Source organism: Anoplophora glabripennis, unplaced genomic scaffold (assembly GCF_000390285.2).
Source record: "Anoplophora glabripennis isolate ALB-LARVAE unplaced genomic scaffold, Agla_2.0 scaffold820, whole genome shotgun sequence".
NCBI lineage: Eukaryota > Metazoa > Arthropoda > Insecta > Coleoptera > Cerambycidae > Anoplophora > Anoplophora glabripennis.
This window is the reverse complement of record NW_019417809.1, coordinates 100117-117611: the sequence shown is the minus strand read 5'-3', so window position 1 is coordinate 117611 and position 17495 is coordinate 100117. Positions and strand designations below refer to the sequence as shown.

General features: G+C 37.5%; 1 protein-coding gene and 1 non-coding gene across 2 annotated transcripts in view; one reads left to right on the top strand and one right to left on the bottom strand.

The window, feature by feature from the left end:
- The window catches only part of LOC111692491 (multiple epidermal growth factor-like domains protein 8), a gene marked incomplete at its 5' end in the record, with an annotated part of 113739 nt that overhangs the window by 86210 nt on the left and 10034 nt on the right, over positions 1-17495 (top strand). The gene's annotated exons all lie outside the window — the stretch shown is intronic.
- Trnastop-uca lies at positions 14975-15056 on the bottom strand. Its single transcript has one exon. It is a non-coding gene; the product is annotated as a tRNA-Sec (tRNA).

The window sequence follows — 17495 nt, the reverse complement described above, 5'->3', positions numbered from 1 at the left end:
TTTTTTGACAACTAAAATTGTTCGACATCATAAAGGTGAGGTAGATTTGTAATGAGGATTTACATTCAGTAATCCCAAAAACGTATAAGGATGGTCTCTTTCTACACTCAAGCAGTTTTTCTTGATTTGACCTTGAAGTGGCTTTGACACTGACGTGATAGAGTTAAAAAGACACCGGATTCGGAATCAGTAACCCCAAAAACTCCTTAAACCATAAACACATTTTAATATATATATAAACAAACAAATAGATTAAAATCATGCAATATTCATTAATTGTTTTCTCGGAAAATATCTTCTAATAGAAAAATTGATAAAAACACTTTTTACTTAAAATTATATATGGGCTTCGACAGTATTTTTTATTTTTCAATATTTTAAATTATTTAATATTCGGTCCGCCATCTTGAATTTTGAAAATCTAACATTGGGTCCCAAAACCGTATCAAAATGGGAAAATTTTTTTCATTAACTTTGTTTCGGGATCTTGGATTGACCTTGACCCTGATCTGACCGGGTTAAACTCACCTCAGATTCGGATTCAGCGATCCCAAAAACATCATAGGTATCATGATCTGGTCTTCCGGACCAGGTACTTTTTTGTGGCGCTGTGTATTAGCCTTGTTTTAAATAGTGATTCATATTACGTGTTTTATTTAAGTAGATTAACAGTAGTTTTAGTAATATTAATTTTAGGCCCTTTATCTACGAAAAATGCTACTTAAATGGTGATCATTTTAGTAAATACAAATTTATTGTCCTTGAAAGTTTGTTCCCTCTCTCGCTAAAAAGTACTACTTCATGATGATAAAACAATGAATAACTTTTTTAAATGTCCGAGTTCTAAACTTAATTTGCACATTATTCCATTTTTGAAAAAATAAAACAAGTGAAATAATTAAAAAATAATTTATCAAGATTTGGTTAAAAATTATGTTACAATGATTTCTTATTTGATAGATATGGTCAAAGAAAATTTAAATCCAAATTAAGTGATACATATTTGTTTGTATAGGTACTATATTTAAAAAAAATATATATATACAAATTCAGTTAATTATATTATCAACAATATAACAAAAAAAATACATTTAAAAATGACTGAAAAAGTGTCAATATTTATTAAATTGTTAAGATAGGTAAATATTATAAAATAAAATAGTAACCTCTATAGTTTAGTTAGTACTATTTTTCTTCGAATTTAAAAAAAAATCGGATGAAGATTCTGGCGAAGAGGACGGAGGAGGGATGTTGGATAATCTGTCAGAGAAACAGCTTCAAACGCAAGCAGAAGCAGTGACGGTAAGGGGCAGGGTAATTGATGGAGAAAGTGAGACAATTTTAGTTACTGAAGAACTTGCACCTGTGAAAAAGAATGAAGAATAGGCTCAATATCAATAAAAAACGTTCGTTTTCATGGAAGTCATGATTTGGACGAATCGGATGAAATTTTTCCAGAACAAGATTACTCTACTTTCCGAGACATGGCAGCTGTAAATATTTTTGAGTTATTTATAGACGGTGAATTTGACTTTGCTTTTGCCGAAATAGATTCAATTCTTATAACGAGATGAAGAGATAATTCAGTGGTAATGGTAGCTTCAAATTTCCATTCTCTTTATCTTTTGTCAACTGCTAACAGATACTCAGCTGCTGAGGCCCAGACCTAATGTTATTTGTAAATATAATAACTATATGGGCGGTACGGATCAAATGGACGCTACGTATACAGAATAGGTATCCGAGGTAAGAAATGGTGGTGGGCGATATTTACCTGGCTGATTGACACAAGCATACAAAATGCGTGGATACTTGCCAAAAGCACAGGTCATAAAGTTTTTCAACTTCAATTTAGAAGATAAATCGCTCATTGTTATTTGACCAAGTATCAAGTAACTCCTAAGGTTGCTGGTCGTCCTTCCTCTGCATCTGCTAACAGCCGAGTTCATAACAGTATACAATTGGATCGTATGAATCATATAGTCGAGTATGTACCAGATGGAAAACGCAGGCGCTGTACGGGGCAGGTTCATACAGAAAAATCAAGTGCTGTTCGCACGTAGTGCAAGAAATGCAATGTAGGGCTGTGTGTATCCCGTTATTCACCATTTCATGGTAGAAATTACAATAATAATTTTGCTTTATATTATTTTGACTTTTCCTATTGCTGCAGATAAATGTACTTTTATTGCAATAAACAGTATCAATATAATCAAAATATATATATAATGCATCGAGATGATTGTTTTTTTAATTTGGGGTAGCGTGAAAATTCATGAGCATTGAAGCTATTGTAATAACGAAATTAACATTATTTCAACCCGAGATTTACTAAATAAAAAAATTTAATCTTGGGTTGAAATAATGTTAATTTCGTTAATACAATAGCTTCAATGCTCATGAATTTCCGCGCTACCCCAAATTAAAAAAAGAGTCATCGATACGTTCATTATTAACCGAAATATGGCTAATTTTTTCAGCTCCATCGATTTGAAGCCGCTTGATCATTTTCCTGCCCGCTACCAGGAACGTAGCGCGCATGCTCCGCCTCGCTCTCCCCACTCGTTCGCTAGACCGAGTAATAGAACGCATCGCCGCTATCTTCTTTTTCGCAATTAAATAGTTGAATTCACCTTAATGTTAATGTAGGACATGAAAATATAGCTCTTAATGTATACTCTCTCCAAACTTCGGCTCTTAATATTAATAATTAAGGTCACTGCCATTAAATAAATAAAAAATTATCTCAGTTTCTAAACAACTTAGAGCAACAATTTTTTTTAAATTCGATGAAAAATAGTACTAACTAAACTATTGAGGTTACTATTTTATTTTATAATAATTACCTATCTTAAAAATTTAATGTATATGTCAATACAACTATTTAGGTACAAAAACAACTAATGATCGAAAGTCTACAACACCTGTGAGCTTGAGACAAGTGAATTGAAAGTAGCATCTTCTTAGATAACAAATGCCGCCAACACCAAACCAATTAAGTTTTCGGGCAGAAATTTTTACCACTTATTAAGGATGTAAAAAGCCTCAAAAATCCTAAATTACAAGTGTCTGCGATGAAAATTGCATTAATTATTAGCAATTGAAAAAAAAAACGAGCATTTTCGACCATTTTTGAGCTCTTATGCATAAACAAATTATCGGAATTTAATCGGACTTGTCTCATTTTATAGGCTTATTTAATATCTATCTTTCTTGTATAAACTTTTTTCGCTATGAATAATAGTTTTTTTACGTGAGTCAAAAAACCACTTTTCCATAACTTTGACCATTGTTTAAACAAAACTAGCCTCGAGTTGATTTTTTGATATTTTATTTCTAACAGGTTTCCGAACAATATTCCGCAGATAAACTTCTAATAGTATTTTTTTCCCGAAACAGGCTGTTTCATGTCTATAATTACTGGGCTACTATTCCACATTTTGGTGACTAAAGTTTAGTGTAGTTTATTTATGAAGTGGTTTTTCTTACTGTAAAACCTCAGTTAAAAGGTGTATTATTCATTTAATTAGCCATCATACCTTTTGGACCTGTTGTTGTGGCGGTGCCGTATTCTTTGATCTTCGCGTAGTGTTGAATCGACATGGGTTCGCGGTGGAGACATCGGAAGTTCGAATCGAGCCCCACGTTGGGCGCCATGTCGAGTTCTTTGATCGTTTGTGCCTAATATTTGAGAATTATGAGGAGAATTGGCAACATGGGCTCGCCGCGAAGACGTCGAAGCAGGACTTCGAGCCCTACGTCGAGCGCCATGTCGTGTAAGTTGATCTGAAGGTTGTGTTCCCTTAACCAGGGCCGCGATAGTGACGAATGGAGTTCAAGTGGGTCGTCACTAGGGACTCCAGGTCGCAGGATATTCTCAAACGACTGTTGTCTATGGTGGATATGACCTACAGACGTGGTGTCTAGGACACGAGCTCGCCGGGGAGATCTCGACGAAGAATGTCGAGCCCCACGCTGAGCGCCGTGTCGGGTTAGACTTTCTAAATATGTACCACTTAGGCGGTGATCGTATGTTCGGGGGAAATCCTGAGAGTGGACGGGCGACGTACCAGAATTGCTTTGATAAAAAAGGCCAGCTTCGTCACCTACGACGTAGTCGGCTAAGGGGTTTTCGCTTACCTTGGCTCCCAAACGCGATGCGCATTGCTCCCGCTGGATACCATTTCGTAAAAAAGCTGAATAAACTGTAACGTCGTCGCCGACGGCTCCACGTTCCGGGACACCCGATATCGGAGTTAGGCCGCTATCGGGGTCGGACCGCGAACCGTGGTTGGACTCATGGGATACCCCGGACCTTACCAATGTGTACGTAGGTTGAACCTCGTCCCGAGTATCTGTGGGTGATCCACTTCGTTGTAACTCATGAGTGCTACTCGGCTCCGTTGATTGCGCCGTGAGAGGTGGTCGAGGTGGTATAAGTAATCCGCGTAGCAGAGGACCTTTACGTACGGCGCTGTGGCTGCGCCGTGCCGCGTACTTCCGCGAGCTACCACCTTCGGTCCCTCAGGCTCTTCACGCAGCATCGAGAAAACGTTGGGGAAGGAGGACATTTCCTCGTTCACCCCGAATGTCGAGAGATCTTTCGCCGGCAAACAGGTATGGGGGCAGTCCGTGTAACCGCTGGTCTCTCCGATTGGGAACGAGGTCTCGTCCAGCTCAGTCTTGATCAAAGAATTACGATCTGATTTATTTGTTGTACCTTCGAGGGCACCAATCCTCGTAGCACTGGATATCAAAGTCGCGTCGCAGGGGTTCATCTTCCCCGTACGACAATGTCGGAGCAAGCTCTTTTGCTCCGAAAGTCTTGTAGACGTCTGGTAGAAACACTGACTCTACTATTAAAATATGTGTCTCTCGAGGGAGCCCTAGAAGCAAGGACAACTTCTGTACTAAATTTGGAAGTACGCCGCCACAATAACGTGCGTACTATTGCTTTGTGCCCGTGGGTCACAAAGAAAATGCCTCGTAGGGGTTTGACGAGGAAGGTTGCCTCGACGAGTGACCGCCTAGAAGTTTGACGAGGAAAGTTGCCTCGGATTTGCAGATCTCGATTGAGTCTGATTGATAGGTCTCGTAGGAGCCTATGTATGTACTTGTACCGAGGTGCGGGTCTCTCGATGGAGCCGGCACAATCGGAATCAAAGTCTTCGTCGGAGGTTCGCAGCCTCGGACGGTATGCAGGTCTCTGGAGGAGCCTGAAGGTATCGCTGTTTCGTCGCAGGGGGCGATCGAACAGGATCTTCGCCTCAGGTTGGGCTACCTCGGGCGGTACGCAGGTCTCTGGGGGAGCCTGGAGTATCGCTGTGTCGATGCGAATGGCTATCGCACAGGATCTTCGTCGGAGGTGGTCAGTCTCGGACGGTATCACAGGTCTCAAATGGATCCTGGAAATGTACCTCTGTTTCGATGCAGGGGGCTATCGAATAGGGTCTTCACCTCAGGCTAGGCTACCTCGGGTGGTATATCTCGTGAAGCGAGTAGTGGTTGCTAAGCACTATTAATATCACGTCGAGGAATGGCAGCCTCGACGGAAGCCTCGTGAAGCGAGCCTGTGAGCTTGAGCTCCAAAGTTCTTGAGCTTGATGACAGGGTTTTTTCAATCAAACCGGGGAAGATATGTTAAAAGTATATATTGAACAGAATTAACAGACAATAAAGGTTCACAATTAACATATACAAGTTATTTACCACAGATAAGATTTGTTACACAATCGCTCTGTATCGCTTTCTTGCACCATGTACGCCCACTGTAAGCCTGCAAACGCCGGAAGTTGACGTTCGTTCGCTTTTTTCAGATCTCCATATTTTTGGCGGACCGGGCTTGAATTGTCCGCCAAAATTTCCAGCAAAAAGCGCTCGTCGTCTCTGTCGACGTCGGGACTCCTTCCCCTCTGGCCTCTCCGGATAGTCGATGTCGGCGTCGGGGATTTTGGAGTTTTTTCCCGGTTTGGGAAAAACTCTACCCTCGTTCTCGGCTTAGGCTACCGAGCATCGCATCCAACCGCCAGAGCGGTGGGACCTTCGGAAGACGGTTCTTTCGGCCCAAAGACGGGGAAATTGGAAACATCGGTGAAATTTTCCTCGTCTTCGTAAAAGGGCTTACGGAGGTCTTATTACTTAAATTCAAGAAGTGAGAAATGTAAATACCAGTGAATGAATCGTTAGAAAAAGGCTTCGTGCTGCTGGATTGTCTTGTAAGAGGATGGCTACAGGTACACCATTTCAACCCCGGCATCGAAATGCAAGATTGACTTTTGCCCGAAATCACCTGGCGTGGAATGCGGAGGATTGGAGCAAGGTACTTGTTACGGTTTTCAAAAATATTAATATACAGGGTGTCCTAGAATAACGTGTACAACGGAAGACCACAGATTCGTGAAGTCAAAATAGCCAGATTTAGGCTAATTCACCTATATCCGAAATCGCTTAGTTTGGCCGCTAGATGACCTCAAAGTTGGTGAAAATTTTTTGAATTTTGTAAATAACTCGAATACCTTTTAATAGATTTGGATTATTTTTGGGGTGTGGACTTTTGCTTTCAATTTTGGTGTTATACAGAGTGTTTTTTTAACCTACAACTTCTACAAAATTGATGTATGGTGATAAATATCCGTTCATAACTTTTTCCTCTTTTGGGCAATAATGACAACTATTTTTTATCTGATAGGTGATACTATTTGGAAGTCTTTAGGCCCCTTGTAAAATTTTTATTAAATGAGCGGTTTGGGTACAAAAAAATATTTTTTAAATGTCTACATTATCTTGTCACTCATTTTACAATACTTACCAAAGTGCTAGTAGTCACTGATTTTGTAGGTTGACTGTAATTTCAGTTTGACTCATTGTACCTGCCAATTCTTAATGAGCGTTTACAACGATAAAATATACATACCACATGTTACTTCATTTACAACATGTTTAATTTTATTGAAATAATTCGTAAAAACAATCAAATACAATAAAAAATGCTGGAGATAAATGTAACAAAGTTGAGGTTATTAAATTTAGTACAACTTATTAAAAGTACTGTTTAAAATGACTACCGTTGTTTCTACAATAAAGGTTAATTCGGCGAAGAAAGTTAAAGGACACATTTTGCAGTTCTTAAGGGCTATTTTTTAAAATATTTATGGCATTTTGGATATGTCTCCACAACTCTTCTTCAGTGATAGATGTGGAAGCATGCACTGTTATTTTCAGAGTTCCCTTAAGATAATAGTCGCAAGGTGTTAAGTCTGGTGAACGTACAGGCCAGTTAACAGGAACAGTATCCGCACTACCGATCCATCGCCAAGAGAATCTTTGGTTCAGAACTGCCGGATATTTATAGTGAAATGCGCCATCATACATAAACCACATGTCAGCTCTGAGTAATAACGGCAAATGTTCCAATAATGCGGGTTTTGCAAAAAATTTAAATAAAATTCTCCATTCAGTAGAATGGGATAGAAAACAGAGCCGATGATAAGCTTTGACAGCATGTGGTTTTCTTGAGCATACACATGTTCATTGTGAATATTTATTATTCCGCTTCTACTAAAACATAATTGGCATTGACAATAATTTAAAGATCAAACTGAAATTACAACCTGCAAAACCAGAGCGTACTAGCACTATGTTAAGTACTGTAATATGGTGGCAAGATAATGTATACAGGGTGTCTCATAAGCACATGATCAAAAAGGTAGTGAGACATTCTTTGGCTCAAAAGAAGACGATTTGACCTAACTTCCATTAAGAAAAAATGCCTGGCTCCTCTGCTATTGACTGTCAAAATTCTTGAAAAAAAATATGTTTTTTGTAATATCTGGAGAATGTTACGATGGATTTTAACTGGAAACTGGATGGAAACTTGCTGTGGACTTGTTCCTAAGTAAAACTCATGTTAAATTCTTGAGTGTCTTGGTACAAGAATTACCAGAACTTTTTATTTGGTCGCTGGAATTAATTCATTTTATTTTTATTGATGCATCAGTTCTTTTTCGAGATTTTCGTGCTGTTGGTAAAATCTTGTAGCATTCATAGTTTTTACGCAATTTTTTTTTTCAATTTTAGACGATCATTATCACTACTACTCAAGTACAGCAACTACTCACTACCATTACTACTATCGTAGTACGCGATGATGTCATTTTATAATAAATGAATTGTCAATCAATTCGTTTCGAATAGCGTTTTCTAATGAAGAGATGACCGACTGATCAAAGTCTTAGGGTTTTGCGAAAACAACTTGGGTGGGAGTGTACGCGTCTACGCGGCGCGATACCCAAATCGGCGGGTTCCAGATTACTGATTTACATGGACTGAAAAAAGTTTGCGGGAGACTGGGCAATTTGGTGTTCGAGCCGTTGACCGTGTGGGTCGTCCTCAATTACGAAATGCAGCCGTTGAGGGAGACGTTTTAATTAGAGTCGAGATTCAAATATCAGTACTCGCCGTCTGACAGTGGATTTTGGGGTACCAAAAAATACAATTAATCGCATCATAAGACAGCAGCTCCTCCATCCTTATCATGCGACGTTTATTCAGGAGCTTTTACCACACCGTTTTGAGAGAAGACTTCAATTTTGCCCCTTTGTTTAAGGAGCGCTGGCACGTTAACCAAATTTCACCAGCAGAATTTTATTCACCATTTCACAGAAGAAATCTCTCATGCGAGGCGTATTAACCACTTTCAGGTGGAATTTCCAATAAATGTTTGGGCCGGGATCATCGGTGACATCCTTCTGGGTCCTTATGTCATGCCGCGCCGGTTTAATAGCAACAATTATTTCAATTTTCTGACGAATACCTTGCGATGTAGTTTATGCACGATGGTGCTCCTCCGCACTTTAGTGCAAATGTAACTGCTCATTTAAATAATACTTTTCCACACAAGTGGATCGGAAGAAGAGAGAGAGATGTTCCTGTCGAATGGCCCCCCAGGTCCCCCGACTGAACGCTGTTAGATTTTTTTCTATGGGGAGCCTTGAAGAATAAAGTTTACGCTACTCCTATGGAATCCCAGGAAGAATTATTGCGTAGGATTCAAAACAACGCGGACGTAATACGGAATGATCCAAAAATGATGAACAGGGCTCAATTCAATTTCAATCGAAGGATCGAGCTATGCATCCAAGAAAATAGGGACCATATCGAACATATCTTGTAATTCCACCATCATCTATCATATTTATGTAACTTTCCTCCAGTTTCAATAAAGAGAATTACGTCTTCCCTAAGTACGTCTTTACATTTTGTTAGTGTTAATAAAAAATAAATCTAATGAAGTAAAATGATATTCAATCCGTCGCATTGCGACACACTTTAAAATTGCGACCATTTTACTTTCAATATTGATATCCTAGGTAAAAGAATTAGCAATTATTATTAGAGAAAGATGATTCTTGTAGAAGGGCAGATTTCCTGCGATACATCTAAAATTGTTAAGTCGCAACGAAACAGAAAACATTTTTTTGCGTAAAAACTATGAATGCGACAAGATTTTACCAAGATACTTACTACGATAGTAGTGATTGTAGTGAGTATTTGTTGTACTTGAGTAGTAGTGATAATGACTGTCTAAAATTGAAAACATTTTTTTGCGTAAAAATTATGAATGCTACAAGATTTTACTAAGAGCACGAAAATCTCGAAAAAGGACTGATGCTTCAATAAAAATAAAATGAATTTATTCCAGCGACCAAATAAAAAGTTCTGGTAATTCTTGTACCAAGACACTCAAGAATTTACCACTAGTCCAAGGCAGATGGACGCGGTTGCTTCATCAAAACATGAGTTTTACTTAGAAACAAGTCCACAGCAAGTTTCATTAAAATCCACCGTAACATTCTCCAGATATTACAAAAAACATGTTTTTTTTTTCATTAACTTTGACAGTCAATAGCAGAGGAGCCAGACATTTTTTCTTAATGGAAGTTAGGTCAAATCGTCTTCTTTTGAGCCGAAGAATGTCGCAGTACCTTTTTGATCATGTGCTTATAGGACACCCTGTATAACTAAAAATATTTTTTGTACACAAACCGCTCATTTAATCAAAATTTTACAAAAGGCCCAAAAACTTCCAAATGATATCACCTATCAACTAAATAAATAGTCATTATTTCCCGAAAGACGAAGAAGTTATGACCGGATATTCTCATCATACATCCATTTTGTAGGAGTTGTAAGTTTTAAAGAACACTCTGTATAACACTAAAATGTGTAGATTGAAAACAAAATTCAAAGAATTTTCAGGAACTTTGAGGCCATCTAGCGGTCAAACGAAGCAATTTGGGATATAGGCGAATTAGCCTAAATCTGCCTAGTTTGAGTCCACGAATCTGTGGTCTTCAGTTGTACATGTTATTCTGGAACACCCTGTATAAACATTTACAAATAATTAAATTATGTCTTTACAACTATTTTATCAATTGCATATACTCAATTCATTTCAAAATTAATTATCAATTACCATTGTTAATGTATATATTCATAATTTTTTATATTACTTTACAACATATAACAGTTTCAAATAGATGACCAGGGTATAGTGAAGCGGTTCAATTTACTCTGTATCAAAACGAACAAACCTAAGTCCCGTGACCTGTGTCTTAAAATTCCATATTCCATACTTCAGTTCTTTCTTTTGAATCTCAACTGTTGAAGGGATCACTTCGTAGCTTCATTAGCTCGTTAAAGGATATTGTTAACAATTGTGTAACTTTTGGAAAGTTCATCCAAATGATAAGTTGAATGTCGTTAATATTATTTATATAGGGTTTATCCCGTAAGCAGTTGTGCTGGATTTATTTCACGAGCAGAAGCTTACTTAAGAATTGTTCTTTTCGTAATTTTCTTGATGGTTTGGAAATTCAAAAATATTCACATCGAAATATGAATCTACTTTTTAGGCTTCTTTAAGCTGGTACCTCATCGTCTTATTATTAATATTATTAAGAGAATATAAGATTTTGGAAATACATCTCGATCTTGGGGAAATTTTCGTTGACAATTATACGATTAGACATCCTGTTAACGGAGTAGAGAGACATAACCTCGCTTCGTTGACAGTTATTCTGATACACTTGTTGACATTAGGTAGACTATCCACCACCGACACCACCTCTGTTTCCCTAAAGAGTTAGCAAGGAAACCACCCCGCGTCGTAAGAATATGCATAGTTTTAATGAAGATAAGTACCTAGCCTATATATCCTTCCTGTTTATTTGATATCTGCATTGTAGTACATATAGTTTAATTTCATGATATTAGTTTTAAGGATTTTTGGATTTATAAATTACCTAACTGTACACAATTTGCAACTGCACCTTGGGGGATATAACTAACGACATTTGTGACATAAATTTGACGTTCAATCTTATATAACTCATTGATACTCTCATGATTAATAAATGAATTACAGAGTTAACTCCTAATTTTCTTTTATCATCAGACCCATCAGTGAACGATAGGCAAACACAATTTTTTAATAAATAACCTCCTTTTCAGAGGTAACCTTGTGTACTTTAACTTAAGACAAATTCTACCCTGATATTAAGAGAACTGCCTTTCCAGCTATAGCGTTTATTGCCTTCTGATTGGTAGAGTTGTAGAAGCTGGAATAGCGTAGCATACTGTTCTCAGATAAGTCGCGTTTCTGCTTAACTGGGTCAGACGGACGTCGACGAGTATGGAGGAGACCTGGAGAAAGATACGCTTCAGTTTATACTGATGAGCCACTTCCATTTGGCGTTGGGTCAGTTATTGTTTGGGCGAGAACCTCTTCACAAGCACGTACAAAATTGGTTTTTGTAAGAAACTGTAAGAGATAGAAGATTACATGTAAAGTCCATATAACGCCTCTAACTGTTGGATGATACCCTGAAAATTACAGATTTAAGTTTTACTTTTTTACTAAATATGCAAATTTTGACTCAATTTTTTTTTCTATTCTTAGTTATAAAAGTTAATACTTCTCTACTTACCTGTAAACGAAGGAATTAGGCACTCTAAATGCTACAATTTTAATAAATATTCTATTTCTTTTTAATCGAAACAGAGAAATAATTCCTGTTAATTAAACGATTGATGCCTATATAATAGCTCTAGACAAAGAAAAAATAGAAACTATGCAATGATTAGGATAAGGGCAAGGAGAGACGGGAAAGAGAGAGAATAATAATTGTAGGCCAATGATTATTATTATTATTCTTGGAATATGAATAGATGAATTAAGACGATAAAACTTATGTTCAAATGAACAACTCATTAAGTCGATATTAAATTTATTTTGTTAAAAACAAATTAGTATTAAATAAATTTAATTAGAATCCATGCTCATCTATGAAATTGTATGTGAGGAAGAAAATAATGTATTCTTCCGCGACGGGGGATTTGATGAAATGCGCGAATCAGGTTGAAGGTCGAAAATAATTTCCTACCTCGAAGTGATTGCGCAATGCAGCTCAAACTTTTCAACGCTTTATCGACGAGGTTGTACGCGATTTGGATATCTGTTATGCGTACATCGACGACATCCTTGTAGCTTCATCGTCTGAAGAGGAGCACCTGCGTCACCTGGAAATGCTGTTCCAGCGGCTCTGGAAGTACGGTGCCGTAATTAACTCCGCAAAGTGCGTGTTCGGAAAAAGCGACGTGAAATTCCTCGGATATCTTGCAAGGATAAAGAACAGACGCGGGACGCACCAGGGTTCCAGGAAAGATCCACGACAGATTTGCTCCAGGATAAGATGCATATACATGCGAGCGACTCCATATCAAGACTCTCCAGCGAACGCTCGCCGCGACAAGACTTCTTTTTCACTAGTTTGTTAGTTAAAAATACTTTTAATTTACCATTGAGAGAGTTTTATTCTGCTGCACACCAAAAGCGACCCTCAGAATGTTCTTTTTTCAAGAATATTTTATATTTGTATTGAAAACTAGAGTAAGTCTAAATCTTAGTTTTATTTTCGGAAGAAAAAGGTGTTCAAATAAGTTAATGGTTGAATTTGAAAAATAAGTAAATATTTATATTAAATAACTGGTATTATATAATACTCTTGAATTGAATTTAAAATTAAATAAAAGTATATTAATGTTCTTAAATATAGATTAGATCTCTGTGTAAGTTTATGCCTTAAAGAAGGTCATTTTTTAAAATCGTTTGAAATTATAGTACTTAGTAGATATAATAGGCCGGTTCTGCGCCACACTAAATGACGTCACGAACTCGACGGCCAGTGTCCATCGCTCCTTCAACGGCTTCTTGTGGGCATTGTCGTTGTGCAAGAGATGCGTGGGTGTTGGCATGCAAGAAGTGTCATGGCGGCATGGAAGTGACGTCATACAAGAAGTATCATGGCGGCATGGAAGTATCGTCATACAAGAAGTGTCATGGCGACATGGAAGTGACGTCATACAAGAAGTATCATGGCGGCATGGAAGTATCGCCATACAAGAAGTGTCATGGCGGCATGGAAGTGACGTCACATGGCCAGTTGGTAGTAAATTTAAAATTCAATTACGATAAGGTGAGGTCAATGACCTGCAAACAGCATTGCGTCATTCTTATCTGGTATTGCATCATTCGAGGTCAATGACCTGCAAACAGCATTGCGTCATTCTTATCTGGTATTGCATCATTCGAGGTCAAGTTTCTACAGGTTCAGACCTGTTTTCTACTGGTTCAGACCTGTTTTTTAACATAAACTGTAACCTGATATATTATTTCCTTTAATACTGCCCCGCTAGCATAAACTTTAACCTGATATATTATTTCCTTTAACAGCATTGTGCCATTCTTATCTGGTATTGCATCATTCGAGGTCAATGACCTCCAAACAGCATTGCGTCATTCTTATCCGGTATTGCATCATTCAAAGCCAAGGTTCAGACCTGTTTTCTACAGGTCCTGACCTGTTTTCTACTGGTTCAGACTTGTTTTATACAGGTTCTAACCTATTTTCTACTGGTTCAGACCTGTTTTTTCCTGCCTCAGACCTGTTTTTTAACATAAACTATAACCTGATATGACTAGTGTAAGTTGTTATTAGCTTTTTGGAATGCAGGAGGTTACCAAGGTTATCAAAAAATAAAAGACATGTTAACATTTTAATTTATTATATCAGACGGTACATTCGTTTGATAAAAGTAAAGATATTCACGTAGAGCATTACTTAATATACTATCATTAGATACATCACAAAAAGAACTTATAATTTCATTTATATTTAGAGAAATTTTGTTAGACTTTATCCAATCATTTACAATATCTAATACATTATGATAGTAATGGCAAAAGTCTAAAGAATCTAAAATATTTATTCTATGCGACAGCACACAAGTATCGAGTTTTAACAGTTCTTCAACATCTTGAAGGAAAAGATTGATGCACATGTTGTATTTTATTATCTGCACCATTTTCATATTTTCATAGACTATTTGGGTAACTGTCGTGTAATCTCCAGAATGAGTCACAGGTTCATACTCATCAGGCCAACCTTGCAGGGGTGTTTGGAAGAAATCTGTTTTCAAACGTTCCAGTAGCTCCAAGAGAGTTTGCCATTCGTAGGTATGTCATCGACTTCTGACCGTCTGGGGTCAAGGTCACCTCAATTTAAAACCTGTTTTCCACAGGTTCAGACTTGTTTTCTACTGATTCAGACCTGTTTCCTACAGGTTCAGACCTGTTTTCTACTGGTTCAGAGCTGTTTTCTACTGGTTCAGATCTGCTTTCTACTGGTTCAGATCTGCTTTTTAGTATAAACTAACCTGATATATTATTTCCTTTATAATTGTAGTGTTGGCAAAAATTTTAGCCTAATATGCAGGCTTGCTAGTAAACCTAGCATGAGCCTCTTTAGCTCAGTGGTAGAGCAATGGTCTTGTAAACCGGAGGTCATTAGTTCAAATCTCACCGGAGACAATTACATTTTTATCATTTTATTTTATTTTTTTATTACATTTTTTATGTCAGGTGTGGGATTCGAACCCACGCTCCTTTTGGGAACCAAGGCTGAAACAAGGCGCCTTAACCACTCGACCAACCTGACTCGATAAGTATATGAAAAAGAAACGAGAAAAAAAATATATCTATTTATTGGCATAAAGTAGGTGTAATACATGATGTATATGGGATAGTTATTTAATATCATTTTCGAACTGTTGCTGGAAGTTCTTTATAACATAAAGTACAAAATTTTATATGCATTCCACAAATCCAGCAGACTTCCACATGGGCGCAAGGTAGAAAAATAACGTTTCGTTCTCGCTTTCGACATATTCGGCAAACCTTTTCAGGCGGTCCCCAGCATTCGTCCTCAGGAACGGAATTTGGCATTACTTCGATTGGCTTCCTACCAGACATTACGCTCTCTTTAAAAGCACCTATTGCTACACTTGACTATGATATACTGAAGAATAATTGGACATCTAATGATTAAATTTACAGAACAAAAGTTGTGTTTTTAATCCCTTTGTTTCCTGATAGCAACTTGAATATTATACAATGGAGGTGGTAGGGTTGTAATTCTTGAAGGAGCTGCGCTACTGAACCGTATGTTGTTGATACCAGTCAATCTGGAGGACTGCGGTAAAAATGTGGAGTTTATGCTGTTTTCGCTACATTAACCATAATACTTTTGAATGATTTTTGCAATACTCTTCAGTATTAATACAATTGTAGCGACTGTTATAAAGTAAATAAGTCCAGAAATTGTATTCAAATCTGTTGTCGTATTTTCAGACGCTACGATGAGTGCGTCTGCGTATACATCTTCATAATCGGAGCAGTTTAAAATAGGTAATGACCTCCAGGTATCAAAATCTCCAATCGACTTATTTTGAAACGTTATTCTCAACTTGTAGAATTTAGAATGTTCCGGAATTGACGCCCCGAAGACCCTCAGCTTTCCACCATTAACTATATTACGTCTCATCTGAATTAACGTATGTGGACATGTATCATTCTCGCTAACATTTCTGTAGCATACATACATTTCGTGTACGTTGTGTATATCATGTACGTACAACACATTTTGTAGTACTGCAGTTAAAATTATGAAATTGGAACGTAAAACGACCATTGTTGTTAAGCAACAGACCACTGTCTATAAACGAATGAGGTACATAATGATTTGTAAAGTCTTATAACTGGTTTTTCTTATTCATGAAAGGTAGAGGGAGAGAGGAAATAAAACAAACAAGGACAAGTAAACATATATTAAGCATATTAAAATATAATAAATATAATATTATAACGTAATTGGTACAATTCTTGTAGATGTAGGTCCATTCTTCGCTGCGGAAAATCGATGAGGATTCGTAAATACATCATCCCACTTGTCTTGAGTGTTCATCTTTTGAAACTGTTTAGCCATTTTACACTGGTTGTCGTAGTGTGTTATTTCGAATTTTAGTTGGCGAATTTTTTCAAGATGTTTATCTAATAATGGCTTGAGAATTTTAGAAGTCGTTTCAATTCTTCTCATGAATCTATCCGCTGCAAAAAATTCCCAGTATCTACGCCGAGCTGCAGTAGATGTAAAGAACTCAATGCCTGAAGGCAACGATAAGGCTATCACGTCGAGGATAATGTCTGAAGACAACGATTGCGCAGGCGCCTCTGATGGCGTAACAGTTCAATGCCTGAAGACCTAACGTTAAGATGATGGGACACGATAACGCCTACAGCTGATAAGACTACTGCTGGAGATTATTGGTAAGTTACTGAATTATTCCCATATCATGTAGCTTGTTGATAATGTCACTACAGACACGATGTTCTTTAGTCAAACCACACTCTTCGATATAATAACGTAAATCATTTACTAGTTCATTGGGGTCGACTCTAATCTCTCTTTCTAGCATATCTTCGCTACTCTCACAATCTGTTTGTTCATCATCATTATCCATGTTTGACAATTGATCATTATTATCATTGAGAGGTCTGTCTATATATTTACTATTGCAGGTACTGTCCTCGTCATTGCAGTCAAGAGGTCTGTATATATATATATTTTCTACTGCAGGTATTGTTCTCCTCTTTCGCAATTGTTTCGCTGCTTTCTCCATATGATGATGTCAAGTGTTTATCTTTATGAACGGTCGTTATGTGAGCGTTCAAGCTATCTTTCCTTGTAAAACGGTCGTTGCATAAATTACACTCAAATTTTTTATCTTTATGCCTGTTCGTAAGACGACTCAAGCTGCTGCGACAGGTAATTGCAGCACTACAGATTTTACATTTAAACATGTCGGATGCTAAACATCAAATGAGCTATACCTATAAGGTATGCTATATATTCAGTTGAACGTGACATAAAACAAACAGCTAACAACCGGCTACCAACGGCTAACAACCGGCTAACAACGGCTAACAACCGGCTATCAACCGGCTAACAACCGCCTACCAATCGGATAACAACCGGCTAACAATCGGCTAACAACCGGCTACCAACGGCTAACAACCGGCTAACAACCGGCTAACAACC